The sequence below is a fragment of the Cucurbita pepo genome, unplaced genomic scaffold (genome assembly GCF_057944985.1).
Source record: "Cucurbita pepo subsp. pepo isolate OVF unplaced genomic scaffold, ASM5794498v1 scafford_120, whole genome shotgun sequence".
In the NCBI taxonomy this organism is placed as follows: domain Eukaryota; kingdom Viridiplantae; phylum Streptophyta; class Magnoliopsida; order Cucurbitales; family Cucurbitaceae; genus Cucurbita; species Cucurbita pepo.
In genome coordinates this window covers 1-22,830 of record NW_028258023.1, presented here as the reverse complement: position 1 = coordinate 22,830, position 22,830 = coordinate 1, and the positions used below count along the sequence as shown (strand labels likewise).

Sequence of the window (22,830 nt, the reverse complement as noted above, 5' to 3'; positions counted from 1 at the left end):
GCACGTGCGTGCACCCACCGTCGCCTCGATCATGCCCACCCCGCATGCGTTAAATGCAATTTGTGCGCATGGCATGTCGGGTGCGATCATACCAGCACTAATGCACCGGATCCCATCAGAACTCCGCAGTTAAGCGTGCTTGGGCGAGAGTAGTACTAAGTTGGGTGACCACTTGGGAAGTCCTCGTGTTGCACCCCTTTTTTATATTTCTTTTGCTCGTTACTTCAATTTCTCCCCGTTCTTTTCTTCCTTTCTTTACAAATGGCAACCTCGCACGCTCACGCCCATCGCGTTTCTTCTCCCCGACGTGTCCGCGCGGGCCCCGCCGGCCGTTCCCAGCACGTGCGTGCACCCACCGTCGCCTCGATCATGCCCACCCCGCATGCGTTAAATGCAATTTGTGCGCATGGCATGTCGGGTGCGATCATACCAGCACTAATGCACCGGATCCCATCAGAACTCCGCAGTTAAGCGTGCTTGGGCGAGAGTAGTACTAAGTTGGGTGACCACTTGGGAAGTCCTCGTGTTGCACCCCTTTTTTATATTTCTTCTCCCCGACGTGTCCGCGCGGGCCCCGCCGGCCGTTCCCAGCACGTGCGTGCACCCACCGTCGCCTCGATCATGCCCACCCCGCATGCGTTAAATGCAATTTGTGCGCATGGCATGTCGGGTGCGATCATACCAGCACTAATGCACCGGATCCCATCAGAACTCCGCAGTTAAGCGTGCTTGGGCGAGAGTAGTACTAAGTTGGGTGACCACTTGGGAAGTCCTCGTGTTGCACCCCTTTTTTATATTTCTTTTGCTCGTTACTTCAATTTCTCCCCGTTCTTTTCTTCCTTTCTTTACAAATGGCAACCTCGCACGCTCACGCCCATCGCGTTTCTTCTCCCCGACGTGTCCGCGCGGGCCCCGCCGGCCGTTCCCAGCACGTGCGTGCACCCACCGTCGCCTCGATCATGCCCACCCCGCATGCGTTAAATGCAATTTGTGCGCATGGCATGTCGGGTGCGATCATACCAGCACTAATGCACCGGATCCCATCAGAACTCCGCAGTTAAGCGTGCTTGGGCGAGAGTAGTACTAAGTTGGGTGACCACTTGGGAAGTCCTCGTGTTGCACCCCTTTTTTATATTTCTTCTCCCCGACGTGTCCGCGCGGGCCCCGCCGGCCGTTCCCAGCACGTGCGTGCACCCACCGTCGCCTCGATCATGCCCACCCCGCATGCGTTAAATGCAATTTGTGCGCATGGCATGTCGGGTGCGATCATACCAGCACTAATGCACCGGATCCCATCAGAACTCCGCAGTTAAGCGTGCTTGGGCGAGAGTAGTACTAAGTTGGGTGACCACTTGGGAAGTCCTCGTGTTGCACCCCTTTTTTATATTTCTTCTCCCCGACGTGTCCGCGCGGGCCCCGCCGGCCGTTCCCAGCACGTGCGTGCACCCACCGTCGCCTCGATCATGCCCACCCCGCATGCGTTAAATGCAATTTGTGCGCATGGCATGTCGGGTGCGATCATACCAGCACTAATGCACCGGATCCCATCAGAACTCCGCAGTTAAGCGTGCTTGGGCGAGAGTAGTACTAAGTTGGGTGACCACTTGGGAAGTCCTCGTGTTGCACCCCTTTTTTATATTTCTTCTCCCCGACGTGTCCGCGCGGGCCCCGCCGGCCGTTCCCAGCACGTGCGTGCACCCACCGTCGCCTCGATCATGCCCACCCCGCATGCGTTAAATGCAATTTGTGCGCATGGCATGTCGGGTGCGATCATACCAGCACTAATGCACCGGATCCCATCAGAACTCCGCAGTTAAGCGTGCTTGGGCGAGAGTAGTACTAAGTAGGGTGACCACTTGGGAAGTCCTCGTGTTGCACCCCTTTTTTATATTTCTTCTCCCCGACGTGTCCGCTCGGGCCCCGCCGGCCGTTCCCAGCACGTGCGTGCACCCACCGTCGCCTCGATCATGCCCACCCCGCATGCGTTAAATGCAATTTGTTCGCATGGCATGTCGGGTGCGATCATACCAGCACTAATGCACCGGATCCCATCAGAACTCCGCAGTTAAGCGTGCTTGGGCGAGAGTAGTACTAAGTTGGGTGACCACTTGGGAAGTCCTCGTGTTGCACCCCTTTTTTATATTTCTTTTGCTCGTTACTTCAATTTCTCCCCGTTCTTTTCTTCCTTTCTTTACAAATGGCAACCTCGCACGCTCACGCCCATCGCGTTTCTTCTCCACGACGTGTCCGCGCGGGCCCCGCCGGCCGTTCCCAGCACGTGCGTGCACCCACCGTCGCCTCGATCATGCCCACCCCGCATGCGTTAAATGCAATTTGTGCGCATGGCATGTCGGGTGCGATCATACCAGCACTAATGCACCGGATCCCATCAGAACTCCGCAGTTAAGCGTGCTTGGGCGAGAGTAGTACTAAGTTGGGTGACCACTTGGGAAGTCCTCGTGTTGCACCCCTTTTTTATATTTCTTCTCCCCGACGTGTCCGCGCGGGCCCCGCCGGCCGTTCCCAGCACGTGCGTGCACCCACCGTCGCCTCGATCATGCCCACCCCGCATGCGTTAAATGCAATTTGTGCGCATGGCATGTCGGGTGCGATCATACCAGCACTAATGCACCGGATCCCATAAGAACTCCGCAGTTAAGCGTGCTTGGGCGAGAGTAGTACTAAGTTGGGTGACCACTTGGGAAGTCCTCGTGTTGCACCCCTTTTTTATATTTCTTCTCCCCGACGTGTCCGCGCGGGCCCCGCCGGCCGTTCCCAGCACGTGCGTGCACCCACCGTCGCCTCGATCATGCCCACCCCGCATGCGTTAAATGCAATTTGTGCGCATGGCATGTCGGGTGCGATCATACCAGCACTAATGCACCGGATCCCATCAGAACTCCGCAGTTAAGCGTGCTTGGGCGAGAGTAGTACTAAGTTGGGTGACCACTTGGGAAGTCCTCGTGTTGCACCCCTTTTTTATATTTCTTTTGCTCGTTACTTCAATTTCTCCCCGTTCTTTTCTTCCTTTCTTTACAAATGGCAACCTCGCACGCTCACGCCCATCGCGTTTCTTCTCCCCGACGTGTCCGCGCGGGCCCCGCCGGCCGTTCCCAGCACGTGCGTGCACCCACCGTCTCCTCGATCATGCCCACCCCGCATGCGTTAAATGCAATTTGTGCGCATGGCATGTCGGGTGCGATCATACCAGCACTAATGCACCGGATCCCATCAGAACTCCGCAGTTAAGCGTGCTTGGGCGAGAGTAGTACTAAGTTGGGTGACCACATGGGAAGTCCTCGTGTTGCACCCCTTTTTTATATTTCTTCTCCCCGACGTGTCCGCGCGGGCCCCGCCGGCCGTTCCCAGCACGTGCGTGCACCCACCGTCGCCTCGATCATGCCCACCCCGCATGCGTTAAATGCAATTTGTGCGCATGGCATGTCGGGTGCGATCATACCAGCACTAATGCACCGGATCCCATCAGAACTCCGCAGTTAAGCGTGCTTGGGCGAGAGTAGTACTAAGTTGGGTGACCACTTGGGAAGTCCTCGTGTTGCACCCCTTTTTTATATTTCTTTTGCTCGTTACTTCAATTTCTCCCCGTTCTTTTCTTCCTTTCTTTACAAATGGCAACCTCGCACGCTCACGCCCATCGCGTTTCTTCTCCCCGACGTGTCCGCGCGGGCCCCGCCGGCCGTTCCCAGCACGTGCGTGCACCCACCGTCGCCTCGATCATGCCCACCCCGCATGCGTTAAATGCAATTTGTGCGCATGGCATGTCGGGTGCGATCATACCAGCACTAATGCACCGGATCCCATCAGAACTCCGCAGTTAAGCGTGCTTGGGCGAGAGTAGTACTAAGTTGGGTGACCACTTGGGAATCTTCGTGTTGCACCCCTTTTTTATATTTCTTTTGCTCGTTACTTCAATTTCTCCCCGTTCTTTTCTTCCTTTCTTTACAAATGGCAACCTCGCACGCTCACGCCCATCGCGTTTCTTCTCCCCGACGTGTCCGCGCGGGCCCCGCCGGCCGTTCCCAGCACGTGCGTGCACCCACCGTCGCCTCGATCATGCCCACCCCGCATGCGTTAAATGCAATTTGTGCGCATGGCATGTCGGGTGCGATCATACCAGCACTAATGCACCGGATCCCATCAGAACTCCGCAGTTAAGCGTGCTTGGGCGAGAGTAGTACTAAGTTGGGTGACCACTTGGGAAGTCCTCGTGTTGCACCCCTTTTTTATATTTCTTCTCCCCGACGTGTCCGCGCGGGCCCCGCCGGCCGTTCCCAGCACGTGCGTGCACCCACCGTCGCCTCGATCATGCCCACCCCGCATGCGTTAAATGCAATTTGTGCGCATGGCATGTCGGGTGCGATCATACCAGCACTAATGCACCGGATCCCATCAGAACTCCGCAGTTAAGCGTGCTTGGGCGAGAGTAGTACTAAGTTGGGTGACCACTTGGGAAGTCCTCGTGTTGCACCCCTTTTTTATATTTCTTCTCCCCGACGTGTCCGCGCGGGCCCCGCCGGCCGTTCCCAGCACGTGCGTGCACCCACCGTCGCCTCGATCATGCCCACCCCGCATGCGTTAAATGCAATTTGTGCGCATGGCATGTCGGGTGCGATCATACCAGCACTAATGCACCGGATCCCATCAGAACTCCGCAGTTAAGCGTGCTTGGGCGAGAGTAGTACTAAGTTGGGTGACCACTTGGGAATCTTCGTGTTGCACCCCTTTTTTATATTTCTTTTGCTCGTTACTTCAATTTCTCCCCGTTCTTTTCTTCCTTTCTTTACAAATGGCAACCTCGCACGCTCACGCCCATCGCGTTTCTTCTCCCCGACGTGTCCGCGCGGGCCCCGCCGGCCGTTCCCAGCACGTGCGTGCACCCACCGTCGCCTCGATCATGCCCACCCCGCATGCGTTAAATGCAATTTGTGCGCATGGCATGTCGGGTGCGATCATACCAGCACTAATGCACCGGATCCCATCAGAACTCCGCAGTTAAGCGTGCTTGGGCGAGAGTAGTACTAAGTTGGGTGACCACTTGGGAAGTCCTCGTGTTGCACCCCTTTTTTATATTTCTTCTCCCCGACGTGTCCGCGCGGGCCCCGCCGGCCGTTCCCAGCACGTGCGTGCACCCACCGTCGACTCGATCATGCCCACCCCGCATGCGTTAAATGCAATTTGTGCGCATGGCATGTCGGGTGCGATCATACCAGCACTAATGCACCGGATCCCATCAGAACTCCGCAGTTAAGCGTGCTTGGGCGAGAGTAGTACTAAGTTGGGTGACCACTTGGGAAGTCCTCGTGTTGCACCCCTTTTTTATATTTCTTCTCCCCGACGTGTCCGCGCGGGCCCCGCCGGCCGTTCCCAGCACGTGCGTGCACCCACCGTCGCCTCGATCATGCCCACCCCGCATGCGTTAAATGCAATTTGTGCGCATGGCATGTCGGGTGCGATCATACCAGCACTAATGCACCGGATCCCATCAGAACTCCGCAGTTAAGCGTGCTTGGGCGAGAGTAGTACTAAGTTGGGTGACCACTTGGGAAGTCCTCGTGTTGCACCCCTTTTTTATATTTCTTCTCCCCGACGTGTCCGCGCGGGCCCCGCCGGCCGTTCCCAGCACGTGCGTGCACCCACCGTCGCCTCGATCATGCCCACCCCGCATGCGTTAAATGCAATTTGTGCGCATGGCATGTCGGGTGCGATCATACCAGCACTAATGCACCGGATCCCATCAGAACTCCGCAGTTAAGCGTGCTTGGGCGAGAGTAGTACTAAGTTGGGTGACCACTTGGGAAGTCCTCGTGTTGCACCCCTTTTTTATATTTCTTTTGCTCGTTACTTCAATTTCTCCCCGTTCTTTTCTTCCTTTCTTTACAAATGGCAACCTCGCACGCTCACGCCCATCGCGTTTCTTCTCCCCGACGTGTCCGCGCGGGCCCCGCCGGCCGTTCCCAGCACGTGCGTGCACCCACCGTCGCCTCGATCATGCCCACCCCGCATGCGTTAAATGCAATTTGTGCGCATGGCATGTCGGGTGCGATCATACCAGCACTAATGCACCGGATCCCATCAGAACTCCGCAGTTAAGCGTGCTTGGGCGAGAGTAGTACTAAGTTGGGTGACCACTTGGGAAGTCCTCGTGTTGCACCCCTTTTTTATATTTCTTTTGCTCGTTACTTCAATTTCTCCCCGTTCTTTTCTTCCTTTCTTTACAAATGGCAACCTCGCACGCTCACGCCCATCGCGTTTCTTCTCCCCGACGTGTCCGCGCGGGCCCCGCCGGCCGTTCCCAGCACGTGCGTGCACCCACCGTCGCCTCGATCATGCCCACCCCGCATGCGTTAAATGCAATTTGTGCGCATGGCATGTCGGGTGCGATCATACCAGCACTAATGCACCGGATCCCATCAGAACTCCGCAGTTAAGCGTGCTTGGGCGAGAGTAGTACTAAGTTGGGTGACCACTTGGGAATCTTCGTGTTGCACCCCTTTTTTATATTTCTTTTGCTCGTTACTTCAATTTCTTCCCGTTCTTTTCTTCCTTTCTTTACAAATGGCAACCTCGCACGCTCACGCCCATCGCGTTTCTTCTCCCCGACGTGTCCGCGCGGGCCCCGCCGGCCGTTCCCAGCACGTGCGTGCACCCACCGTCGCCTCGATCATGCCCACCCCGCATGCGTTAAATGCAATTTGTGCGCATGGCATGTCGGGTGCGATCATACCAGCACTAATGCACCGGATCCCATCAGAACTCCGCAGTTAAGCGTGCTTGGGCGAGAGTAGTACTAAGTTGGGTGACCACTTGGGAAGTCCTCGTGTTGCACCCCTTTTTTATATTTCTTCTCCCCGACGTGTCCGCGCGGGCCCCGCCGGCCGTTCCCAGCACGTGCGTGCACCCACCGTCGCCTCGATCATGCCCACCCCGCATGCGTTAAATGCAATTTGTGCGCATGGCATGTCGGGTGCGATCATACCAGCACTAATGCACCGGATCCCATCAGAACTCCGCAGTTAAGCGTGCTTGGGCGAGAGTAGTACTAAGTTGGGTGACCACTTGGGAAGTCCTCGTGTTGCACCCCTTTTTTATATTTCTTCTCCCCGACGTGTCCGCGCGGGCCCCGCCGGCCGTTCCCAGCACGTGCGTGCACCCACCGTCGCCTCGATCATGCCCACCCCGCATGCGTTAAATGCAATTTGTGCGCATGGCATGTCGGGTGCGATCATACCAGCACTAATGCACCGGATCCCATCAGAACTCCGCAGTTAAGCGTGCTTGGGCGAGAGTAGTACTAAGTTGGGTGACCACTTGGGAATCTTCGTGTTGCACCCCTTTTTTATATTTCTTTTGCTCGTTACTTCAATTTCTCCCCGTTCTTTTCTTCCTTTCTTTACAAATGGCAACCTCGCACGCTCACGCCCATCGCGTTTCTTCTCCCTGACGTGTCCGCGCGGGCCCCGCCGGCCGTTCCCAGCACGTGCGTGCACCCACCGTCGCCTCGATCATGCCCACCCCGCATGCGTTAAATGCAATTTGTGCGCATGGCATGTCGGGTGCGATCATACCAGCACTAATGCACCGGATCCCATCAGAACTCCGCAGTTAAGCGTGCTTGGGCGAGAGTAGTACTAAGTTGGGTGACCACTTGGGAAGTCCTCGTGTTGCACCCCTTTTTTATATTTCTTCTCCCCGACGTGTCCGCGCGGGCCCCGCCGGCCGTTCCCAGCACGTGCGTGCACCCACCGTCGCCTCGATCATGCCCACCCCGCATGCGTTAAATGCAATTTGTGCGCATGGCATGTCGGGTGCGATCATACCAGCACTAATGCACCGGATCCCATCAGAACTCCGCAGTTAAGCGTGCTTGGGCGAGAGTAGTACTAAGTTGGGTGACCACTTGGGAAGTCCTCGTGTTGCACCCCTTTTTTATATTTCTTCTCCCCGACGTGTCCGCGCGGGCCCCGCCGGCCGTTCCCAGCACGTGCGTGCACCCACCGTCGCCTCGATCATGCCCACCCCGCATGCGTTAAATGCAATTTGTGCGCATGGCATGTCGGGTGCGATCATACCAGCACTAATGCACCGGATCCCATCAGAACTCCGCAGTTAAGCGTGCTTGGGCGAGAGTAGTACTAAGTTGGGTGACCACTTGGGAAGTCCTCGTGTTGCACCCCTTTTTTATATTTCTTCTCCCCGACGTGTCCGCGCGGGCCCCGCCGGCCGTTCCCAGCACGTGCGTGCACCCACCGTCGCCTCGATCATGCCCACCCCGCATGCGTTAAATGCAATTTGTGCGCATGGCATGTCGGGTGCGATCATACCAGCACTAATGCACCGGATCCCATCAGAACTCCGCAGTTAAGCGTGCTTGGGCGAGAGTAGTACTAAGTTGGGTGACCACTTGGGAAGTCCTCGTGTTGCACCCCTTTTTTATATTTCTTTTGCTCGTTACTTCAATTTCTCCCCGTTCTTTTCTTCCTTTCTTTACAAATGGCAACCTCGCACGCTCACGCCCATCGCGTTTCTTCTCCCCGACGTGTCCGCGCGGGCCCCGCCGGCCGTTCCCAGCACGTGCGTGCACCCACCGTCGCCTCGATCATGCCCACCCCGCATGCGTTAAATGCAATTTGTGCGCATGGCATGTCGGGTGCGATCATACCAGCACTAATGCAACGGATCCCATCAGAACTCCGCAGTTAAGCGTGCTTGGGCGAGAGTAGTACTAAGTTGGGTGACCACTTGGGAAGTCCTCGTGTTGCACCCCTTTTTTATATTTCTTCTCCCCGACGTGTCCGCGCGGGCCCCGCCGGCCGTTCCCAGCACGTGCGTGCACCCACCGTCGCCTCGATCATGCCCACCCCGCATGCGTTAAATGCAATTTGTGCGCATGGCATGTCGGGTGCGATCATACCAGCACTAATGCACCGGATCCCATCAGAACTCCGCAGTTAAGCGTGCTTGGGCGAGAGTAGTACTAAGTTGGGTGACCACTTGGGAAGTCCTCGTGTTGCACCCCTTTTTTATATTTCTTTTGCTCGTTACTTCAATTTCTCCCCGTTCTTTTCTTCCTTTCTTTACAAATGGCAACCTCGCACGCTCACGCCCATCGCGTTTCTTCTCCCCGACGTGTCCGCGCGGGCCCCGCCGGCCGTTCCCAGCACGTGCGTGCACCCACCGTCGCCTCGATCATGACCACCCCGCATGCGTTAAATGCAATTTGTGCGCATGGCATGTCGGGTGCGATCATACCAGCACTAATGCACCGGATCCCATCAGAACTTCGCAGTTAAGCGTGCTTGGGCGAGAGTAGTACTAAGTTGGGTGACCACTTGGGAAGTCCTCGTGTTGCACCCCTTTTTTATATTTCTTCTCCCCGACGTGTCCGCGCGGGCCCCGCCGGCCGTTCCCAGCACGTGCGTGCACCCACCGTCGCCTCGATCATGCCCACCCCGCATGCGTTAAATGCAATTTGTGCGCATGGCATGTCGGGTGCGATCATACCAGCACTAATGCACCGGATCCCATCAGAACTCCGCAGTTAAGCGTGCTTGGGCGAGAGTAGTACTAAGTTGGGTGACCACTTGGGAAGTCCTCGTGTTGCACCCCTTTTTTATATTTCTTCTCCCCGACGTGTCCGCGCGGGCCCCGCCGGCCGTTCCCAGCACGTGCGTGCACCCACCGTCGCCTCGATCATGCCCACCCCGCATGCGTTAAATGCAATTTGTGCGCATAGCATGTCGGGTGCGATCATACCAGCACTAATGCACCGGATCCCATCAGAACTCCGCAGTTAAGCGTGCTTGGGCGAGAGTAGTACTAAGTTGGGTGACCACTTGGGAAGTCCTCGTGTTGCACCCCTTTTTTATATTTCTTTTGCTCGTTACTTCAATTTCTCCCCGTTCTTTTCTTCCTTTCTTTACAAATGGCAACCTCGCACGCTCACGCCCATCGCGTTTCTTCTCCCCGACGTGTCCGCGCGGGCCCCGCCGGCCGTTCCCAGCACGTGCGTGCACCCACCGTCGCCTCGATCATGCCCACCCCGCATGCGTTAAATGCAATTTGTGCGCATGGCATGTCGGGTGCGATCATACCAGCACTAATGCACCGGATCCCATCAGAACTCCGCAGTTAAGCGTGCTTGGGCGAGAGTAGTACTAAGTTGGGTGACCACTTGGGAAGTCCTCGTGTTGCACCCCTTTTTTATATTTCTTCTCCCCGACGTGTCCGCGCGGGCCCCGCCGGCCGTTCCCAGCACGTGCGTGCACCCACCGTCGCCTCGATCATGCCCACCCCGCATGCGTTAAATGCAATTTGTGCGCATGGCATGTCGGGTGCGATCATACCAGCACTAATGCACCGGATCCCATCAGAACTCCGCAGTTAAGCGTGCTTGGGCGAGAGTAGTACTAAGTTGGGTGACCACTTGGGAAGTCCTCGTGTTGCACCCCTTTTTTATATTTCTTCTCCCCGACGTGTCCGCGCGGGCCCCGCCGGCCGTTCCCAGCACGTGCGTGCACCCACCGTCGCCTCGATCATGCCCACCCCGCATGCGTTAAATGCAATTTGTGCGCATGGCATGTCGGGTGCGATCATACCAGCACTAATGCACCGGATCCCATCAGAACTCCGCAGTTAAGCGTGCTTGGGCGAGAGTAGTACTAAGTTGGGTGACCACTTGGGAAGTCCTCGTGTTGCACCCCTTTTTTATATTTCTTCTCCCCGACGTGTCCGCGCGGGCCCCGCCGGCCGTTCCCAGCACGTGCGTGCACCCACCGTCGCCTCGATCATGCCCACCCCGCATGCGTTAAATGCAATTTGTGCGCATGGCATGTCGGGTGCGATCATACCAGCACTAATGCACCGGATCCCATCAGAACTCCGCAGTTAAGCGTGCTTGGGCGAGAGTAGTACTAAGTTGGGTGACCACTTGGGAAGTCCTCGTGTTGCACCCCTTTTTTATATTTCTTTTGCTCGTTACTTCAATTTCTCCCCGTTCTTTTCTTCCTTTCTTTACAAATGGCAACCTCGCACGCTCACGCCCATCGCGTTTCTTCTCCCCGACGTGTCCGCGCGGGCCCCGCCGGCCGTTCCCAGCACGTGCGTGCACCCACCGTCGCCTCGATCATGCCCACCCCGCATGCGTTAAATGCAATTTGTGCGCATGGCATGTCGGGTGCGATCATACCAGCACTAATGCACCGGATCCCATCAGAACTCCGCAGTTAAGCGTGCTTGGGCGAGAGTAGTACTAAGTTGGGTGACCACTTGGGAAGTCCTCGTGTTGCACCCCTTTTTTATATTTCTTCTCCCCGACGTGTCCGCGCGGGCCCCGCCGGCCGTTCCCAGCACGTGCGTGCACCCACCGTCGCCTCGATCATGCCCACCCCGCATGCGTTAAATGCAATTTGTGCGCATGGCATGTCGGGTGCGATCATACCAGCACTAATGCACCGGATCCCATCAGAACTCCGCAGTTAAGCGTGCTTGGGCGAGAGTAGTACTAAGTTGGGTGACCACTTGGGAAGTCCTCGTGTTGCACCCCTTTTTTATATTTCTTTTGCTCGTTACTTCAATTTCTCCCCGTTCTTTTCTTCCTTTCTTTACAAATGGCAACCTCGCACGCTCACGCCCATCGCGTTTCTTCTCCCCGACGTGTCCGCGCGGGCCCCGCCGGCCGTTCCCAGCACGTGCGTGCACCCACCGTCGCCTCGATCATGACCACCCCGCATGCGTTAAATGCAATTTGTGCGCATGGCATGTCGGGTGCGATCATACCAGCACTAATGCACCGGATCCCATCAGAACTTCGCAGTTAAGCGTGCTTGGGCGAGAGTAGTACTAAGTTGGGTGACCACTTGGGAAGTCCTCGTGTTGCACCCCTTTTTTATATTTCTTCTCCCCGACGTGTCCGCGCGGGCCCCGCCGGCCGTTCCCAGCACGTGCGTGCACCCACCGTCGCCTCGATCATGCCCACCCCGCATGCGTTAAATGCAATTTGTGCGCATGGCATGTCGGGTGCGATCATACCAGCACTAATGCACCGGATCCCATCAGAACTCCGCAGTTAAGCGTGCTTGGGCGAGAGTAGTACTAAGTTGGGTGACCACTTGGGAAGTCCTCGTGTTGCACCCCTTTTTTATATTTCTTCTCCCCGACGTGTCCGCGCGGGCCCCGCCGGCCGTTCCCAGCACGTGCGTGCACCCACCGTCGCCTCGATCATGCCCACCCCGCATGCGTTAAATGCAATTTGTGCGCATGGCATGTCGGGTGCGATCATACCAGCACTAATGCACCGGATCCCATCAGAACTCCGCAGTTAAGCGTGCTTGGGCGAGAGTAGTACTAAGTTGGGTGACCACTTGGGAAGTCCTCGTGTTGCACCCCTTTTTTATATTTCTTTTGCTCGTTACTTCAATTTCTCCCCGTTCTTTTCTTCCTTTCTTTACAAATGGCAACCTCGCACGCTCACGCCCATCGCGTTTCTTCTCCCCGACGTGTCCGCGCGGGCCCCGCCGGCCGTTCCCAGCACGTGCGTGCACCCACCGTCGCCTCGATCATGCCCACCCCGCATGCGTTAAATGCAATTTGTGCGCATGGCATGTCGGGTGCGATCATACCAGCACTAATGCACCGGATCCCATCAGAACTCCGCAGTTAAGCGTGCTTGGGCGAGAGTAGTACTAAGTTGGGTGACCACTTGGGAAGTCCTCGTGTTGCACCCCTTTTTTATATTTCTTCTCCCCGACGTGTCCGCGCGGGCCCCGCCGGCCGTTCCCAGCACGTGCGTGCACCCACCGTCGCCTCGATCATGCCCACCCCGCATGCGTTAAATGCAATTTGTGCGCATGGCATGTCGGGTGCGATCATACCAGCACTAATGCACCGGATCCCATCAGAACTCCGCAGTTAAGCGTGCTTGGGCGAGAGTAGTACTAAGTTGGGTGACCACTTGGGAAGTCCTCGTGTTGCACCCCTTTTTTATATTTCTTCTCCCCGACGTGTCCGCGCGGGCCCCGCCGGCCGTTCCCAGCACGTGCGTGCACCCACCGTCGCCTCGATCATGCCCACCCCGCATGCGTTAAATGCAATTTGTGCGCATGGCATGTCGGGTGCGATCATACCAGCACTAATGCACCGGATCCCATCAGAACTCCGCAGTTAAGCGTGCTTGGGCGAGAGTAGTACTAAGTTGGGTGACCACTTGGGAAGTCCTCGTGTTGCACCCCTTTTTTATATTTCTTCTCCCCGACGTGTCCGCGCGGGCCCCGCCGGCCGTTCCCAGCACGTGCGTGCACCCACCGTCGCCTCGATCATGCCCACCCCGCATGCGTTAAATGCAATTTGTGCGCATGGCATGTCGGGTGCGATCATACCAGCACTAATGCACCGGATCCCATCAGAACTTCGCAGTTAAGCGTGCTTGGGCGAGAGTAGTACTAAGTTGGGTGACCACTTGGGAAGTCCTCGTGTTGCACCCCTTTTTTATATTTCTTTTGCTCGTTACTTCAATTTCTCCCCGTTCTTTTCTTCCTTTCTTTACAAATGGCAACCTCGCACGCTCACGCCCATCGCGTTTCTTCTCCCCGACGTGTCCGCGCGGGCCCCGCCGGCCGTTCCCAGCACGTGCGTGCACCCACCGTCGCCTCGATCATGCCCACCCCGCATGCGTTAAATGCAATTTGTGCGCATGGCATGTCGGGTGCGATCATACCAGCACTAATGCACCGGATCCCATCAGAACTCCGCAGTTAAGCGTGCTTGGGCGAGAGTAGTACTAAGTTGGGTGACCACTTGGGAAGTCCTCGTGTTGCACCCCTTTTTTATATTTCTTCTCCCCGACGTGTCCGCGCGGGCCCCGCCGGCCGTTCCCAGCACGTGCGTGCACCCACCGTCGCCTCGATCATGCCCACCCCGCATGCGTTAAATGCAATTTGTGCGCATGGCATGTCGGGTGCGATCATACCAGCACTAATGCACCGGATCCCATCAGAACTCCGCAGTCAAGCGTGCTTGGGCGAGAGTAGTACTAAGTTGGGTGACCACTTGGGAAGTCCTCGTGTTGCACCCCTTTTTTATATTTCTTTTGCTCGTTACTTCAATTTCTCCCCGTTCTTTTCTTCCTTTCTTTACAAATGGCAACCTCGCACGCTCACGCCCATCGCGTTTATTCTCCCCGACGTGTCCGCGCGGGCCCCGCCGGCCGTTCCCAGCACGTGCGTGCACCCACCGTCGCCTCGATCATGCCCACCCCGCATGCGTTAAATGCAATTTGTGCGCATGGCATGTCGGGTGCGATCATACCAGCACTAATGCACCGGATCCCATCAGAACTCCGCAGTTAAGCGTGCTTGGGCGAGAGTAGTACTAAGTTGGGTGACCACTTGGGAAGTCCTCGTGTTGCACCCCTTTTTTATATTTCTTCTCCCCGACGTGTCCGCGCGGGCCCCGCCGGCCGTTCCCAGCACGTGCGTGCACCCACCGTCGCCTCGATCATGCCCACCCCGCATGCGTTAAATGCAATTTGTGCGTATGGCATGTCGGGTGCGATCATACCAGCACTAATGCACCGGATCCCATCAGAACTCCGCAGTTAAGCGTGCTTGGGCGAGAGTAGTACTAAGTTGGGTGACCACTTGGGAAGTCCTCGTGTTGCACCCCTTTTTTATATTTCTTCTCCCCGACGTGTCCGCGCGGGCCCCGCCGGCCGTTCCCAGCACGTGCGTGCACCCACCGTCGCCTCGATCATGCCCACCCCGCATGCGTTAAATGCAATTTGTGCGCATGGCATGTCGGGTGCGATCATACCAGCACTAATGCACCGGATCCCATCAGAACTCCGCAGTTAAGCGTGCTTGGGCGAGAGTAGTACTAAGTTGGGTGACCACTTGGGAAGTCCTCGTGTTGCACCCCTTTTTTATATTTCTTTTGCTCGTTACTTCAATTTCTCCCCGTTCTTTTCTTCCTTTCTTTACAAATGGCAACCTCGCACGCTCACGCCCATCGCGTTTCTTCTCCCCGACGTGTCCGCGCGGGCCCCGCCGGCCGTTCCCAGCACGTGCGTGCACCCACCGTCGCCTCGATCATGCCCACCCCGCATGCGTTAAATGCAATTTGTGCGCATGGCATGTCGGGTGCGATCATACCAGCACTAATGCACCGGATCCCATCAGAACTCCGCAGCTAAGCGTGCTTGGGCGAGAGTAGTACTAAGTTGGGTGACCACTTGGGAAGTCCTCGTGTTGCACCCCTTTTTTATATTTCTTCTCCCCGACGTGTCCGCGCGGGCCCCGCCGGCCGTTCCCAGCACGTGCGTGCACCCACCGTCGCCTCGATCATGCCCACCCCGCATGCGTTAAATGCAATTTGTGCGCATGGCATGTCGGGTGCGATCATACCAGCACTAATGCACCGGATCCCATCAGAACTCCGCAGTTAAGCGTGCTTGGGCGAGAGTAGTACTAAGTTGGGTGACCACTTGGGAAGTCCTCGTGTTGCACCCCTTTTTTATATTTCTTCTCCCCGACGTATCCGCGCGGGCCCCGCCGGCCGTTCCCAGCACGTGCGTGCACCCACCGTCGCCTCGATCATGCCCACCCCGCATGCGTTAAATGCAATTTGTGCGCATGGCATGTCGGGTGCGATCATACCAGCACTAATGCACCGGATCCCATCAGAACTCCGCAGTTAAGCGTGCTTGGGCGAGAGTAGTACTAAGTTGGGTGACCACTTGGGAAGTCCTCGTGTTGCACCCCTTTTTTATATTTCTTCTCCCCGACGTGTCCGCGCGGGCCCCGCCGGCCGTTCCCAGCACGTGCGTGCACCCACCGTCGCCTCGATCATGCCCACCCCGCATGCGTTAAATGCAATTTGTGCGCATGGCATGTCGGGTGCGATCATACCAGCACTAATGCACCGGATCCCATCAGAACTCCGCAGTTAAGCGTGCTTGGGCGAGAGTAGTACTAAGTTGGGTGACCACTTGGGAAGTCCTCGTGTTGCACCCCTTTTTTATATTTCTTTTGCTCGTTACTTCAATTTCTCCCCGTTCTTTTCTTCCTTTCTTTACAAATGGCAACCTCGCACGCTCACGCCCATCGCGTTTCTTCTCCCCGACGTGTCCGCGCGGGCCCCGCCGGCCGTTCCCAGCACGTGCGTGCACCCACCGTCGCCTCGATCATGCCCACCCCGCATGCGTTAAATGCAATTTGTGCGCATGGCATGTCGGGTGCGATCATACCAGCACTAATGCACCGGATCCCATCAGAACTCCGCAGTTAAGCGTGCTTGGGCGAGAGTAGTACTAAGTTGGGTGACCACTTGGGAAGTCCTCGTGTTGCACCCCTTTTTTATATTTCTTCTCCCCGACGTGTCCGCGCGGGCCCCGCCGGCCGTTCCCAGCACGTGCGTGCACCCACCGTCGCCTCGATCATGCCCACCCCGCATGCGTTAAATGCAATTTGTGCGCATGGCATGTCGGGTGCGATCATACCAGCACTAATGCACCGGATCCCATCAGAACTCCACAGTTAAGCGTGCTTGGGCGAGAGTAGTACTAAGTTGGGTGACCACTTGGGAAGTCCTCGTGTTGCACCCCTTTTTTATATTTCTTTTGCTCGTTACTTCAATTTCTCCCCGTTCTTTTCTTCCTTTCTTTACAAATGGCAACCTCGCACGCTCACGCCCATCGCGTTTCTTCTCCCCGACGTGTCCGCGCGGGCCCCGCCGGCCGTTCCCAGCACGTGCGTGCACCCACCGTCGCCTCGATCATGCCCACCCCGCATGCGTTAAATGCAATTTGTGCGCATGGCATGTCGGGTGCGATCATACCAGCACTAATGCACCGGATCCCATCAGAACTCCGCAGTTAAGCGTGCTTGGGCGAGAGTAGTACTAAGTTGGGTGACCACTTGGGAAGTCCTCGTGTTGCACCCCTTTTTTATATTTCTTTTGCTCGTTACTTCAATTTCTCCCCGTTCTTTTCTTCCTTTCTTTACAAATGGCAACCTCGCACGCTCACGCCCATCGCGTTTCTTCTCCCCGACGTGTCCGCGCGGGCCCCGCCGGCCGTTCCCAGCACGTGCGTGCACCCACCGTCGCCTCGATCATGCCCACCCCGCATGCGTTAAATGCAATTTGTGCGCATGGCATGTCGGGTGCGATCATACCAGCACTAATGCACCGGATCCCATCAGAACTCCGCAGTTAAGCGTGCTTGGGCGAGAGTAGTACTAAGTTGGGTGACCACTTGGGAAGTCCTCGTGTTGCACCCCTTTTTTATATTTCTTCTCCCCGACGTGTCCGCGCGGGCCCCGCCGGCCGTTCCCAGCACGTGCGTGCACCCACCGTCGCCTCGATCATGCCCACCCCGCATGCGTTAAATGCAATTTGTGCGCATGGCATGTCGGGTGCGATCATACCAGCACTAATGCACCGGATCCCATCAGAACTCCGCAGTTAAGCGTGCTTGGGCGAGAGTAGTACTAAGTTGGGTGACCACTTGGGAAGTCCTCGTGTTGCACCCCTTTTTTATATTTCTTCTCCCCGACGTGTCCGCGCGGGCCCCGCCGGCCGTTCCCAGCACGTGCGTGCACCCACCGTCGCCTCGATCATGCCCACCCCGCATGCGTTAAATGCAATTTGTGCGCATGGCATGTCGGGTGCGATCATACCAGCACTAATGCACCGGATCCCATCAGAACTCCGCAGTTAAGCGTGCTTGGGCGAGAGTAGTACTAAGTTGGGTGACCACTTGGGAAGTCCTCGTGTTGCACCCCTTTTTTATATTTCTTTTGCTCGTTACTTCAATTTCTCCCCGTTCTTTTCTTCCTTTCTTTACAAATGGCAACCTCGCACGCTCACGCCCATCGCGTTTCTTCTCCCCGACGTGTCCGCGCGGGCCCCGCCGGCCGTTCCCAGCACGTGCGTGCACCCACCGTCGCCTCGATCATGCCCACCCCGCATGCGTTAAATGCAATTTGTGCGCATGGCATGTCGGGTGCGATCATACCAGCACTAATGCACCGGATCCCATCAGAACTCCGCAGTTAAGCGTGCTTGGGCGAGAGTAGTACTAAGTTGGGTGACCACTTGGGAAGTCCTCGTGTTGCACCCCTTTTTTATATTTCTTCTCCCCGACGTGTCCGCGCGGGCCCCGCCGGCCGTTCCCAGCACGTGCGTGCACCCACCGTCGCCTCGATCATGCCCACCCCGCATGCGTTAAATGCAATTTGTGCGCATGGCATGTCGGGTGCGATCATACCAGCACTAATGCACCGGATCCCATCAGAACTCCGCAGTTAAGCGTGCTTGGGCGAGAGTAGTACTAAGTTGGGTGACCACTTGGGAAGTCCTCGTGTTGCACCCCTTTTTTATATTTCTTCTCCCCGACGTGTCCGCGCGGGCCCCGCCGGCCGTTCCCAGCACGTGCGTGCACCCACCGTCGCCTCGATCATGCCCACCCCACATGCGTTAAATGCAATTTGTGCGCATGGCATGTCGGGTGCGATCATACCAGCACTAATGCACCGGATCCCATCAGAACTCCGCAGTTAAGCGTGCTTGGGCGAGAGTAGTACTAAGTTGGGTGACCACTTGGGAAGTCCTCGTGTTGCACCCCTTTTTTATATTTCTTCTCCCCGACGTGTCCGCGCGGGCCCCGCCGGCCGTTCCCAGCACGTGCGTGCACCCACCGTCGCCTCGATCATGCCCACCCCGCATGCGTTAAATGCAATTTGTGCGCATGGCATGTCGGGTGCGATCATACCAGCACTAATGCACCGGATCCCATCAGAACTCCGCAGTTAAGCGTGCTTGGGCGAGAGTAGTACTAAGTTGGGTGACCACTTGGGAAGTCCTCGTGTTGCACCCCTTTTTTATATTTCTTCTCCCCGACGTGTCCGCGCGGGCCCCGCCGGCCGTTCCCAGCACGTGCGTGCACCCACCGTCGCCTCGATCATGCCCACCCCGCATGCGTTAAATGCAATTTGTGCGCATGGCATGTCGGGTGCGATCATACCAGCACTAATGCACCGGATCCCATCAGAACTCCGCAGTTAAGCGTGCTTGGGCGCAGTTAAGCGTGCTTGGGCGAGAGTAGTACTAAGTTGGGTGACCACTTGGGAAGTCCTCGTGTTGCACCCCTTTTTTATATTTCTTTTGCTCGTTACTTCAATTTCTCCCCGTTCTTTTCTTCCTTTCTTTACAAATGGCAACCTCGCACGCTCACGCCCATCGCGTTTCTTCTCCCCGACGTGTCCGCGCGGGCCCCGCCGGCCGTTCGCAGCACGTGCGTGCACCCACCGTCGCCTCGATCATGCCCACCCCGCATGCGTTAAATGCAATTTGTGCGCATGGCATGTCGGGTGCGATCATACCAGCACTAATGCACCGGATCCCATCAGAACTCCGCAGTTAAGCGTGCTTGGGCGAGAGTAGTACTAAGTTGGGTGACCACTTGGGAAGTCCTCGTGTTGCACCCCTTTTTTATATTTCTTCTCCCCGACGTGTCCGCGCGGGCCCCGCCGGCCGTTCCCAGCACGTGCGTGCACCCACCGTCGCCTCGATCATGCCCACCCCGCATGCGTTAAATGCAATTTGTGCGCATGGCATGTCGGGTGCGATCATACCAGCACTAATGCACCGGATCCCATCAGAACTCCGCAGTTAAGCGTGCTTGGGCGAGAGTAGTACTAAGTTGGGTGACCACTTGGGAAGTCCTCGTGTTGCACCCCTTTTTTATATTTCTTCTCCCCGACGTGTCCGCGCGGGCCCCGCCGGCCGTTCCCAGCACGTGCGTGCACCCACCGTCGCCTCGATCATGCCCACCCCGCATGCGTTAAATGCAATTTGTGCGCATGGCATGTCGGGTGCGATCATACCAGCACTAATGCACCGGATCCCATCAGAACTCCGCAGTTAAGCGTGCTTGGGCGAGAGTAGTACTAAGTTGGGTGACCACTTGGGAAGTCCTCGTGTTGCACCCCTTTTTTATATTTCTTTTGCTCGTTACTTCAATTTCTCCCCGTTCTTTTCTTCCTTTCTTTACAAATGGCAACCTCGCACGCTCACGCCCATCGCATTTCTTCTCCCCGACGTGTCCGCGCGGGCCCCGCCGGCCGTTCCCAGCACGTGCGTGCACCCACCGTCGCCTCGATCATGCCCACCCCGCATGCGTTAAATGCAATTTGTGCGCATGGCATGTCGGGTGCGATCATACCAGCACTAATGCACCGGATCCCATCAGAACTCCGCAGTTAAGCGTGCTTGGGCGAGAGTAGTACTAAGTTGGGTGACCACTTGGGAAGTCCTCGTGTTGCACCCCTTTTTTATATTTCTTCTCCCCGACGTGTCCGCGCGGGCCCCGCCGGCCGTTCCCAGCACGTGCGTGCACCCACCGTCGCCTCGATCATGCCCACCCCGCATGCGTTAAATGCAATTTGTGCGCATGGCATGTCGGGTGCGATCATACCAGCACTAATGCACCGGATCCCATCAGAACTCCGCAGTTAAGCGTGCTTGGGCGAGAGTAGTACTAAGTTTGGTGACCACTTGGGAAGTCCTCGTGTTGCACCCCTTTTTTATATTTCTTTTGCTCGTTACTTCAATTTCTCCCCGTTCTTTTCTTCCTTTCTTTACAAATGGCAACCTCGCACGCTCACGCCCATCGCGTTTCTTCTCCCCGACGTGTCCGCGCGGGCCCCGCCGGCCGTTCCCAGCACGTGCGTGCACCCACCGTCGCCTCGATCATGCCCACCCCGCATGCGTTAAATGCAATTTGTGCGCATGGCATGTCGGGTGCGATCATACCAGCACTAATGCACCGGATCCCATCAGAACTCCGCAGTTAAGCGTGCTTGGGCGAGAGTAGTACTAAGTTGGGTGACCACTTGGGAAGTCCTCGTGTTGCACCCCTTTTTTATATTTCTTTTGCTCGTTACTTCAATTTCTCCCCGTTCTTTTCTTCCTTTCTTTACAAATGGCAACCTCGCACGCTCACGCCCATCGCGTTTCTTCTCCCCGACGTGTCCGCGCGGGCCCCGCCGGCCGTTCCCAGCACGTGCGTGCACCCACCGTCGCCTCGATCATGCCCACCCCGCATGCGTTAAATGCAATTTGTGCGCATGGCATGTCGGGTGCGATCATACCAGCACTAATGCACCGGATCCCATCAGAACTCCGCAGTTAAGCGTGCTTGGGCGAGAGTAGTACTAAGTTGGGTGACCACTTGGGAAGTCCTCGTGTTGCACCCCTTTTTTATATTTCTTCTCCCCGACGTGTCCGCGCGGGCCCCGCCGGCCGTTCCCAGCACGTGCGTGCACCCACCGTCGCCTCGATCATGCCCACCCCGCATGCGTTAAATGCAATTTGTGCGCATGGCATGTCGGGTGCGATCATACCAGCACTAATGCACCGGATCCCATCAGAACTCCGCAGTTAAGCGTGCTTGGGCGAGAGTAGTACTAAGTTGGGTGACCACTTGGGAAGTCCTCGTGTTGCACCCCTTTTTTATATTTCTTCTCCCCAACGTGTCCGCGCGGGCCCCGCCGGCCGTTCCCAGCACGTGCGTGCACCCACCGTCGCCTCGATCATGCCCACCCCGCATGCGTTAAATGCAATTTGTGCGCATGGCATGTCGGGTGCGATCATACCAGCACTAATGCACCGGATCCCATCAGAACTCCGCAGTTAAGCGTGCTTGGGCGAGAGTAGTACTAAGTTGGGTGACCACTTGGGAAGTCCTCGTGTTGCACCCCTTTTTTATATTTCTTTTGCTCGTTACTTCAATTTCTCCCCGTTCTTTTCTTCCTTTCTTTACAAATGGCAACCTCGCACGCTCACGCCCATCGCGTTTCTTCTCCCCGACGTGTCCGCGCGGGCCCCGCCGGCCGTTCCCAGCACGTGCGTGCACCCACCGTCGCCTCGATCATGCCCACCCCGCATGCGTTAAATGCAATTTGTGCGCATGGCATGTCGGGTGCGATCATACCAGCACTAATGCACCGGATCCCATCAGAACTCCGCAGTTAAGCGTGCTTGGGCGAGAGTAGTACTAAGTTGGGTGACCACTTGGGAAGTCCTCGTGTTGCACCCCTTTTTTATATTTCTTCTCCCCGACGTGTCCGCGCGGGCCCCGCCGGCCGTTCCCAGCACGTGCGTGCACCCACCGTCGCCTCGATCATGCCCACCCCGCATGCGTTAAATGCAATTTGTGCGCATGGCATGTCGGGTGCGATCATACCAGCACTAATGCACCGGATCCCATCAGAACTCCGCAGTTAAGCGTGCTTGGGCGAGAGTAGTACTAAGTTGGGTGACCACTTGGGAAGTCCTCGTGTTGCACCCCTTTTTTATATTTCTTTTGCTCGTTACTTCAATTTCTCCCCGTTCTTTTCTTCCTTTCTTTACAAATGGCAACCTCGCACGCTCACGCCCATCGCGTTTCTTCTCCCCGACGTGTCCGCGCGGGCCCCGCCGGCCGTTCCCAGCACGTGCGTGCACCCACCGTCGCCTCGATCATGCCCACCCCGCATGCGTTAAATGCAATTTGTGCGCATGGCATGTCGGGTGCGATCATACCAGCACTAATGCACCGGATCCCATCAGAACTCCGCAGTTAAGCGTGCTTGGGCGAGAGTAGTACTAAGTTGGGTGACCACTTGGGAAGTCCTCGTGTTGCACCCCTTTTTTATATTTCTTCTCCCCGACGTGTCCGCGCGGGCCCCGCCGGCCGTTCCCAGCACGTGCGTGCACCCACCGTCGCCTCGATCATGCCCACCCCGCATGCGTTAAATGCAATTTGTGCGCATGGCA

General features: G+C 56.9%; 79 non-coding genes and 1 pseudogene across 79 annotated transcripts; all 80 read left to right on the top strand.

Moving 5' to 3' along the window:
* The first annotated feature begins 78 nt into the window (after nucleotides 1-78).
* Nucleotides 79-197, top strand: LOC147782034 (5S ribosomal RNA). Its single transcript, XR_015418696.1, has one exon. It is a non-coding gene; the product is annotated as a 5S ribosomal RNA (ribosomal RNA).
* Nucleotides 198-416: 219 nt separating this feature from the next.
* On the top strand, nucleotides 417-535 carry LOC147782033 (5S ribosomal RNA). The gene has a single exon (XR_015418694.1). It is a non-coding gene; the product is annotated as a 5S ribosomal RNA (ribosomal RNA).
* Nucleotides 536-668: 133 nt separating this feature from the next.
* Nucleotides 669-787, top strand: LOC147782032 (5S ribosomal RNA). Its single transcript, XR_015418693.1, has one exon. It is a non-coding gene; the product is annotated as a 5S ribosomal RNA (ribosomal RNA).
* Nucleotides 788-1,006: 219 nt separating this feature from the next.
* Nucleotides 1,007-1,125, top strand: LOC147782031 (5S ribosomal RNA). The gene has a single exon (XR_015418692.1). It is a non-coding gene; the product is annotated as a 5S ribosomal RNA (ribosomal RNA).
* A 133-nt stretch (nucleotides 1,126-1,258) lies between these two features.
* On the top strand, nucleotides 1,259-1,377 carry LOC147782030 (5S ribosomal RNA). Its single transcript, XR_015418691.1, has one exon. It is a non-coding gene; the product is annotated as a 5S ribosomal RNA (ribosomal RNA).
* A 133-nt stretch (nucleotides 1,378-1,510) lies between these two features.
* LOC147782029 (5S ribosomal RNA) lies at nucleotides 1,511-1,629 on the top strand. The gene has a single exon (XR_015418690.1). It is a non-coding gene; the product is annotated as a 5S ribosomal RNA (ribosomal RNA).
* A 133-nt stretch (nucleotides 1,630-1,762) lies between these two features.
* On the top strand, nucleotides 1,763-1,881 carry LOC147782028 (5S ribosomal RNA). Its single transcript, XR_015418781.1, has one exon. It is a non-coding gene; the product is annotated as a 5S ribosomal RNA (ribosomal RNA).
* Nucleotides 1,882-2,014: 133 nt separating this feature from the next.
* On the top strand, nucleotides 2,015-2,133 carry LOC147782027 (5S ribosomal RNA). Its single transcript, XR_015418689.1, has one exon. It is a non-coding gene; the product is annotated as a 5S ribosomal RNA (ribosomal RNA).
* Nucleotides 2,134-2,352: 219 nt separating this feature from the next.
* Nucleotides 2,353-2,471, top strand: LOC147782026 (5S ribosomal RNA). The gene has a single exon (XR_015418688.1). It is a non-coding gene; the product is annotated as a 5S ribosomal RNA (ribosomal RNA).
* A 133-nt stretch (nucleotides 2,472-2,604) lies between these two features.
* Nucleotides 2,605-2,723, top strand: LOC147782025 (5S ribosomal RNA). The gene has a single exon (XR_015418779.1). It is a non-coding gene; the product is annotated as a 5S ribosomal RNA (ribosomal RNA).
* Nucleotides 2,724-2,856: 133 nt separating this feature from the next.
* On the top strand, nucleotides 2,857-2,975 carry LOC147782024 (5S ribosomal RNA). The gene has a single exon (XR_015418687.1). It is a non-coding gene; the product is annotated as a 5S ribosomal RNA (ribosomal RNA).
* Nucleotides 2,976-3,194: 219 nt separating this feature from the next.
* On the top strand, nucleotides 3,195-3,313 carry LOC147782023 (5S ribosomal RNA). The gene has a single exon (XR_015418789.1). It is a non-coding gene; the product is annotated as a 5S ribosomal RNA (ribosomal RNA).
* Nucleotides 3,314-3,446: 133 nt separating this feature from the next.
* LOC147782022 (5S ribosomal RNA) lies at nucleotides 3,447-3,565 on the top strand. The gene has a single exon (XR_015418685.1). It is a non-coding gene; the product is annotated as a 5S ribosomal RNA (ribosomal RNA).
* Nucleotides 3,566-3,784: 219 nt separating this feature from the next.
* Nucleotides 3,785-3,902, top strand: LOC147782021 (5S ribosomal RNA). Its single transcript, XR_015418776.1, has one exon. It is a non-coding gene; the product is annotated as a 5S ribosomal RNA (ribosomal RNA).
* Nucleotides 3,903-4,121: 219 nt separating this feature from the next.
* On the top strand, nucleotides 4,122-4,240 carry LOC147782020 (5S ribosomal RNA). The gene has a single exon (XR_015418684.1). It is a non-coding gene; the product is annotated as a 5S ribosomal RNA (ribosomal RNA).
* Nucleotides 4,241-4,373: 133 nt separating this feature from the next.
* Nucleotides 4,374-4,492, top strand: LOC147782019 (5S ribosomal RNA). Its single transcript, XR_015418682.1, has one exon. It is a non-coding gene; the product is annotated as a 5S ribosomal RNA (ribosomal RNA).
* A 133-nt stretch (nucleotides 4,493-4,625) lies between these two features.
* Nucleotides 4,626-4,743, top strand: LOC147782018 (5S ribosomal RNA). Its single transcript, XR_015418775.1, has one exon. It is a non-coding gene; the product is annotated as a 5S ribosomal RNA (ribosomal RNA).
* Nucleotides 4,744-4,962: 219 nt separating this feature from the next.
* Nucleotides 4,963-5,081, top strand: LOC147782017 (5S ribosomal RNA). The gene has a single exon (XR_015418681.1). It is a non-coding gene; the product is annotated as a 5S ribosomal RNA (ribosomal RNA).
* A 133-nt stretch (nucleotides 5,082-5,214) lies between these two features.
* LOC147782016 (5S ribosomal RNA) lies at nucleotides 5,215-5,333 on the top strand. Its single transcript, XR_015418680.1, has one exon. It is a non-coding gene; the product is annotated as a 5S ribosomal RNA (ribosomal RNA).
* Nucleotides 5,334-5,466: 133 nt separating this feature from the next.
* On the top strand, nucleotides 5,467-5,585 carry LOC147782015 (5S ribosomal RNA). Its single transcript, XR_015418679.1, has one exon. It is a non-coding gene; the product is annotated as a 5S ribosomal RNA (ribosomal RNA).
* Nucleotides 5,586-5,718: 133 nt separating this feature from the next.
* LOC147782014 (5S ribosomal RNA) lies at nucleotides 5,719-5,837 on the top strand. The gene has a single exon (XR_015418678.1). It is a non-coding gene; the product is annotated as a 5S ribosomal RNA (ribosomal RNA).
* Nucleotides 5,838-6,056: 219 nt separating this feature from the next.
* LOC147782013 (5S ribosomal RNA) lies at nucleotides 6,057-6,175 on the top strand. The gene has a single exon (XR_015418833.1). It is a non-coding gene; the product is annotated as a 5S ribosomal RNA (ribosomal RNA).
* A 219-nt stretch (nucleotides 6,176-6,394) lies between these two features.
* Nucleotides 6,395-6,512, top strand: LOC147782012 (5S ribosomal RNA). The gene has a single exon (XR_015418774.1). It is a non-coding gene; the product is annotated as a 5S ribosomal RNA (ribosomal RNA).
* Nucleotides 6,513-6,731: 219 nt separating this feature from the next.
* On the top strand, nucleotides 6,732-6,850 carry LOC147782011 (5S ribosomal RNA). Its single transcript, XR_015418832.1, has one exon. It is a non-coding gene; the product is annotated as a 5S ribosomal RNA (ribosomal RNA).
* A 133-nt stretch (nucleotides 6,851-6,983) lies between these two features.
* Nucleotides 6,984-7,102, top strand: LOC147782010 (5S ribosomal RNA). Its single transcript, XR_015418831.1, has one exon. It is a non-coding gene; the product is annotated as a 5S ribosomal RNA (ribosomal RNA).
* A 133-nt stretch (nucleotides 7,103-7,235) lies between these two features.
* Nucleotides 7,236-7,353, top strand: LOC147782009 (5S ribosomal RNA). Its single transcript, XR_015418773.1, has one exon. It is a non-coding gene; the product is annotated as a 5S ribosomal RNA (ribosomal RNA).
* Nucleotides 7,354-7,572: 219 nt separating this feature from the next.
* LOC147782008 (5S ribosomal RNA) lies at nucleotides 7,573-7,691 on the top strand. The gene has a single exon (XR_015418830.1). It is a non-coding gene; the product is annotated as a 5S ribosomal RNA (ribosomal RNA).
* Nucleotides 7,692-7,824: 133 nt separating this feature from the next.
* Nucleotides 7,825-7,943, top strand: LOC147782007 (5S ribosomal RNA). Its single transcript, XR_015418829.1, has one exon. It is a non-coding gene; the product is annotated as a 5S ribosomal RNA (ribosomal RNA).
* A 133-nt stretch (nucleotides 7,944-8,076) lies between these two features.
* LOC147782006 (5S ribosomal RNA) lies at nucleotides 8,077-8,195 on the top strand. The gene has a single exon (XR_015418827.1). It is a non-coding gene; the product is annotated as a 5S ribosomal RNA (ribosomal RNA).
* A 133-nt stretch (nucleotides 8,196-8,328) lies between these two features.
* On the top strand, nucleotides 8,329-8,447 carry LOC147782005 (5S ribosomal RNA). Its single transcript, XR_015418826.1, has one exon. It is a non-coding gene; the product is annotated as a 5S ribosomal RNA (ribosomal RNA).
* A 219-nt stretch (nucleotides 8,448-8,666) lies between these two features.
* Nucleotides 8,667-8,785, top strand: LOC147782004 (5S ribosomal RNA). The gene has a single exon (XR_015418793.1). It is a non-coding gene; the product is annotated as a 5S ribosomal RNA (ribosomal RNA).
* Nucleotides 8,786-8,918: 133 nt separating this feature from the next.
* On the top strand, nucleotides 8,919-9,037 carry LOC147782003 (5S ribosomal RNA). Its single transcript, XR_015418825.1, has one exon. It is a non-coding gene; the product is annotated as a 5S ribosomal RNA (ribosomal RNA).
* Nucleotides 9,038-9,256: 219 nt separating this feature from the next.
* On the top strand, nucleotides 9,257-9,375 carry LOC147782002 (5S ribosomal RNA). The gene has a single exon (XR_015418788.1). It is a non-coding gene; the product is annotated as a 5S ribosomal RNA (ribosomal RNA).
* Nucleotides 9,376-9,508: 133 nt separating this feature from the next.
* On the top strand, nucleotides 9,509-9,627 carry LOC147782001 (5S ribosomal RNA). The gene has a single exon (XR_015418824.1). It is a non-coding gene; the product is annotated as a 5S ribosomal RNA (ribosomal RNA).
* A 133-nt stretch (nucleotides 9,628-9,760) lies between these two features.
* Nucleotides 9,761-9,879, top strand: LOC147782000 (5S ribosomal RNA). Its single transcript, XR_015418823.1, has one exon. It is a non-coding gene; the product is annotated as a 5S ribosomal RNA (ribosomal RNA).
* A 219-nt stretch (nucleotides 9,880-10,098) lies between these two features.
* Nucleotides 10,099-10,217, top strand: LOC147781999 (5S ribosomal RNA). The gene has a single exon (XR_015418822.1). It is a non-coding gene; the product is annotated as a 5S ribosomal RNA (ribosomal RNA).
* Nucleotides 10,218-10,350: 133 nt separating this feature from the next.
* LOC147781998 (5S ribosomal RNA) lies at nucleotides 10,351-10,469 on the top strand. The gene has a single exon (XR_015418821.1). It is a non-coding gene; the product is annotated as a 5S ribosomal RNA (ribosomal RNA).
* A 133-nt stretch (nucleotides 10,470-10,602) lies between these two features.
* LOC147781997 (5S ribosomal RNA) lies at nucleotides 10,603-10,721 on the top strand. Its single transcript, XR_015418820.1, has one exon. It is a non-coding gene; the product is annotated as a 5S ribosomal RNA (ribosomal RNA).
* A 133-nt stretch (nucleotides 10,722-10,854) lies between these two features.
* Nucleotides 10,855-10,973, top strand: LOC147781996 (5S ribosomal RNA). The gene has a single exon (XR_015418819.1). It is a non-coding gene; the product is annotated as a 5S ribosomal RNA (ribosomal RNA).
* A 219-nt stretch (nucleotides 10,974-11,192) lies between these two features.
* LOC147781995 (5S ribosomal RNA) lies at nucleotides 11,193-11,311 on the top strand. Its single transcript, XR_015418818.1, has one exon. It is a non-coding gene; the product is annotated as a 5S ribosomal RNA (ribosomal RNA).
* Nucleotides 11,312-11,444: 133 nt separating this feature from the next.
* Nucleotides 11,445-11,563, top strand: LOC147781994 (5S ribosomal RNA). The gene has a single exon (XR_015418816.1). It is a non-coding gene; the product is annotated as a 5S ribosomal RNA (ribosomal RNA).
* Nucleotides 11,564-11,782: 219 nt separating this feature from the next.
* Nucleotides 11,783-11,901, top strand: LOC147781993 (5S ribosomal RNA). The gene has a single exon (XR_015418787.1). It is a non-coding gene; the product is annotated as a 5S ribosomal RNA (ribosomal RNA).
* A 133-nt stretch (nucleotides 11,902-12,034) lies between these two features.
* LOC147781992 (5S ribosomal RNA) lies at nucleotides 12,035-12,153 on the top strand. Its single transcript, XR_015418815.1, has one exon. It is a non-coding gene; the product is annotated as a 5S ribosomal RNA (ribosomal RNA).
* Nucleotides 12,154-12,286: 133 nt separating this feature from the next.
* Nucleotides 12,287-12,405, top strand: LOC147781991 (5S ribosomal RNA). The gene has a single exon (XR_015418814.1). It is a non-coding gene; the product is annotated as a 5S ribosomal RNA (ribosomal RNA).
* A 219-nt stretch (nucleotides 12,406-12,624) lies between these two features.
* Nucleotides 12,625-12,743, top strand: LOC147781990 (5S ribosomal RNA). The gene has a single exon (XR_015418813.1). It is a non-coding gene; the product is annotated as a 5S ribosomal RNA (ribosomal RNA).
* Nucleotides 12,744-12,876: 133 nt separating this feature from the next.
* LOC147781989 (5S ribosomal RNA) lies at nucleotides 12,877-12,995 on the top strand. The gene has a single exon (XR_015418812.1). It is a non-coding gene; the product is annotated as a 5S ribosomal RNA (ribosomal RNA).
* A 133-nt stretch (nucleotides 12,996-13,128) lies between these two features.
* LOC147781988 (5S ribosomal RNA) lies at nucleotides 13,129-13,247 on the top strand. The gene has a single exon (XR_015418811.1). It is a non-coding gene; the product is annotated as a 5S ribosomal RNA (ribosomal RNA).
* A 133-nt stretch (nucleotides 13,248-13,380) lies between these two features.
* On the top strand, nucleotides 13,381-13,499 carry LOC147781987 (5S ribosomal RNA). Its single transcript, XR_015418786.1, has one exon. It is a non-coding gene; the product is annotated as a 5S ribosomal RNA (ribosomal RNA).
* A 219-nt stretch (nucleotides 13,500-13,718) lies between these two features.
* LOC147781986 (5S ribosomal RNA) lies at nucleotides 13,719-13,837 on the top strand. Its single transcript, XR_015418810.1, has one exon. It is a non-coding gene; the product is annotated as a 5S ribosomal RNA (ribosomal RNA).
* A 133-nt stretch (nucleotides 13,838-13,970) lies between these two features.
* LOC147781985 (5S ribosomal RNA) lies at nucleotides 13,971-14,089 on the top strand. Its single transcript, XR_015418778.1, has one exon. It is a non-coding gene; the product is annotated as a 5S ribosomal RNA (ribosomal RNA).
* Nucleotides 14,090-14,308: 219 nt separating this feature from the next.
* LOC147781984 (5S ribosomal RNA) lies at nucleotides 14,309-14,427 on the top strand. The gene has a single exon (XR_015418809.1). It is a non-coding gene; the product is annotated as a 5S ribosomal RNA (ribosomal RNA).
* Nucleotides 14,428-14,560: 133 nt separating this feature from the next.
* Nucleotides 14,561-14,679, top strand: LOC147781983 (5S ribosomal RNA). Its single transcript, XR_015418808.1, has one exon. It is a non-coding gene; the product is annotated as a 5S ribosomal RNA (ribosomal RNA).
* A 133-nt stretch (nucleotides 14,680-14,812) lies between these two features.
* Nucleotides 14,813-14,931, top strand: LOC147781982 (5S ribosomal RNA). The gene has a single exon (XR_015418807.1). It is a non-coding gene; the product is annotated as a 5S ribosomal RNA (ribosomal RNA).
* A 219-nt stretch (nucleotides 14,932-15,150) lies between these two features.
* On the top strand, nucleotides 15,151-15,269 carry LOC147781981 (5S ribosomal RNA). Its single transcript, XR_015418768.1, has one exon. It is a non-coding gene; the product is annotated as a 5S ribosomal RNA (ribosomal RNA).
* A 133-nt stretch (nucleotides 15,270-15,402) lies between these two features.
* Nucleotides 15,403-15,521, top strand: LOC147781980 (5S ribosomal RNA). The gene has a single exon (XR_015418805.1). It is a non-coding gene; the product is annotated as a 5S ribosomal RNA (ribosomal RNA).
* A 133-nt stretch (nucleotides 15,522-15,654) lies between these two features.
* On the top strand, nucleotides 15,655-15,773 carry LOC147781979 (5S ribosomal RNA). The gene has a single exon (XR_015418804.1). It is a non-coding gene; the product is annotated as a 5S ribosomal RNA (ribosomal RNA).
* A 133-nt stretch (nucleotides 15,774-15,906) lies between these two features.
* LOC147781978 (5S ribosomal RNA) lies at nucleotides 15,907-16,025 on the top strand. Its single transcript, XR_015418803.1, has one exon. It is a non-coding gene; the product is annotated as a 5S ribosomal RNA (ribosomal RNA).
* Nucleotides 16,026-16,244: 219 nt separating this feature from the next.
* LOC147781977 (5S ribosomal RNA) lies at nucleotides 16,245-16,363 on the top strand. The gene has a single exon (XR_015418802.1). It is a non-coding gene; the product is annotated as a 5S ribosomal RNA (ribosomal RNA).
* Nucleotides 16,364-16,496: 133 nt separating this feature from the next.
* LOC147781976 (5S ribosomal RNA) lies at nucleotides 16,497-16,615 on the top strand. Its single transcript, XR_015418792.1, has one exon. It is a non-coding gene; the product is annotated as a 5S ribosomal RNA (ribosomal RNA).
* Nucleotides 16,616-16,834: 219 nt separating this feature from the next.
* Nucleotides 16,835-16,953, top strand: LOC147781975 (5S ribosomal RNA). Its single transcript, XR_015418801.1, has one exon. It is a non-coding gene; the product is annotated as a 5S ribosomal RNA (ribosomal RNA).
* Nucleotides 16,954-17,172: 219 nt separating this feature from the next.
* Nucleotides 17,173-17,291, top strand: LOC147781974 (5S ribosomal RNA). The gene has a single exon (XR_015418800.1). It is a non-coding gene; the product is annotated as a 5S ribosomal RNA (ribosomal RNA).
* A 133-nt stretch (nucleotides 17,292-17,424) lies between these two features.
* Nucleotides 17,425-17,543, top strand: LOC147781973 (5S ribosomal RNA). Its single transcript, XR_015418799.1, has one exon. It is a non-coding gene; the product is annotated as a 5S ribosomal RNA (ribosomal RNA).
* A 133-nt stretch (nucleotides 17,544-17,676) lies between these two features.
* Nucleotides 17,677-17,795, top strand: LOC147781972 (5S ribosomal RNA). Its single transcript, XR_015418798.1, has one exon. It is a non-coding gene; the product is annotated as a 5S ribosomal RNA (ribosomal RNA).
* Nucleotides 17,796-18,014: 219 nt separating this feature from the next.
* LOC147781971 (5S ribosomal RNA) lies at nucleotides 18,015-18,133 on the top strand. Its single transcript, XR_015418797.1, has one exon. It is a non-coding gene; the product is annotated as a 5S ribosomal RNA (ribosomal RNA).
* Nucleotides 18,134-18,266: 133 nt separating this feature from the next.
* LOC147781970 (5S ribosomal RNA) lies at nucleotides 18,267-18,385 on the top strand. The gene has a single exon (XR_015418795.1). It is a non-coding gene; the product is annotated as a 5S ribosomal RNA (ribosomal RNA).
* A 133-nt stretch (nucleotides 18,386-18,518) lies between these two features.
* LOC147781969 (5S ribosomal RNA) lies at nucleotides 18,519-18,637 on the top strand. The gene has a single exon (XR_015418783.1). It is a non-coding gene; the product is annotated as a 5S ribosomal RNA (ribosomal RNA).
* Nucleotides 18,638-18,770: 133 nt separating this feature from the next.
* Nucleotides 18,771-18,889, top strand: LOC147781968 (5S ribosomal RNA). Its single transcript, XR_015418772.1, has one exon. It is a non-coding gene; the product is annotated as a 5S ribosomal RNA (ribosomal RNA).
* Nucleotides 18,890-19,022: 133 nt separating this feature from the next.
* LOC147781967 (5S ribosomal RNA) lies at nucleotides 19,023-19,161 on the top strand (annotated as a pseudogene).
* A 219-nt stretch (nucleotides 19,162-19,380) lies between these two features.
* LOC147781966 (5S ribosomal RNA) lies at nucleotides 19,381-19,499 on the top strand. The gene has a single exon (XR_015418761.1). It is a non-coding gene; the product is annotated as a 5S ribosomal RNA (ribosomal RNA).
* A 133-nt stretch (nucleotides 19,500-19,632) lies between these two features.
* Nucleotides 19,633-19,751, top strand: LOC147781965 (5S ribosomal RNA). Its single transcript, XR_015418750.1, has one exon. It is a non-coding gene; the product is annotated as a 5S ribosomal RNA (ribosomal RNA).
* Nucleotides 19,752-19,884: 133 nt separating this feature from the next.
* LOC147781964 (5S ribosomal RNA) lies at nucleotides 19,885-20,003 on the top strand. Its single transcript, XR_015418739.1, has one exon. It is a non-coding gene; the product is annotated as a 5S ribosomal RNA (ribosomal RNA).
* A 219-nt stretch (nucleotides 20,004-20,222) lies between these two features.
* On the top strand, nucleotides 20,223-20,341 carry LOC147781963 (5S ribosomal RNA). The gene has a single exon (XR_015418728.1). It is a non-coding gene; the product is annotated as a 5S ribosomal RNA (ribosomal RNA).
* Nucleotides 20,342-20,474: 133 nt separating this feature from the next.
* On the top strand, nucleotides 20,475-20,593 carry LOC147781962 (5S ribosomal RNA). Its single transcript, XR_015418794.1, has one exon. It is a non-coding gene; the product is annotated as a 5S ribosomal RNA (ribosomal RNA).
* Nucleotides 20,594-20,812: 219 nt separating this feature from the next.
* LOC147781961 (5S ribosomal RNA) lies at nucleotides 20,813-20,931 on the top strand. The gene has a single exon (XR_015418717.1). It is a non-coding gene; the product is annotated as a 5S ribosomal RNA (ribosomal RNA).
* Nucleotides 20,932-21,150: 219 nt separating this feature from the next.
* LOC147781960 (5S ribosomal RNA) lies at nucleotides 21,151-21,269 on the top strand. Its single transcript, XR_015418706.1, has one exon. It is a non-coding gene; the product is annotated as a 5S ribosomal RNA (ribosomal RNA).
* A 133-nt stretch (nucleotides 21,270-21,402) lies between these two features.
* LOC147781959 (5S ribosomal RNA) lies at nucleotides 21,403-21,521 on the top strand. Its single transcript, XR_015418695.1, has one exon. It is a non-coding gene; the product is annotated as a 5S ribosomal RNA (ribosomal RNA).
* Nucleotides 21,522-21,654: 133 nt separating this feature from the next.
* LOC147781958 (5S ribosomal RNA) lies at nucleotides 21,655-21,773 on the top strand. The gene has a single exon (XR_015418683.1). It is a non-coding gene; the product is annotated as a 5S ribosomal RNA (ribosomal RNA).
* A 219-nt stretch (nucleotides 21,774-21,992) lies between these two features.
* LOC147781957 (5S ribosomal RNA) lies at nucleotides 21,993-22,111 on the top strand. Its single transcript, XR_015418828.1, has one exon. It is a non-coding gene; the product is annotated as a 5S ribosomal RNA (ribosomal RNA).
* A 133-nt stretch (nucleotides 22,112-22,244) lies between these two features.
* On the top strand, nucleotides 22,245-22,363 carry LOC147781956 (5S ribosomal RNA). Its single transcript, XR_015418817.1, has one exon. It is a non-coding gene; the product is annotated as a 5S ribosomal RNA (ribosomal RNA).
* Nucleotides 22,364-22,582: 219 nt separating this feature from the next.
* Nucleotides 22,583-22,701, top strand: LOC147781955 (5S ribosomal RNA). Its single transcript, XR_015418806.1, has one exon. It is a non-coding gene; the product is annotated as a 5S ribosomal RNA (ribosomal RNA).
* Nucleotides 22,702-22,830: the final 129 nt, after the last annotated feature.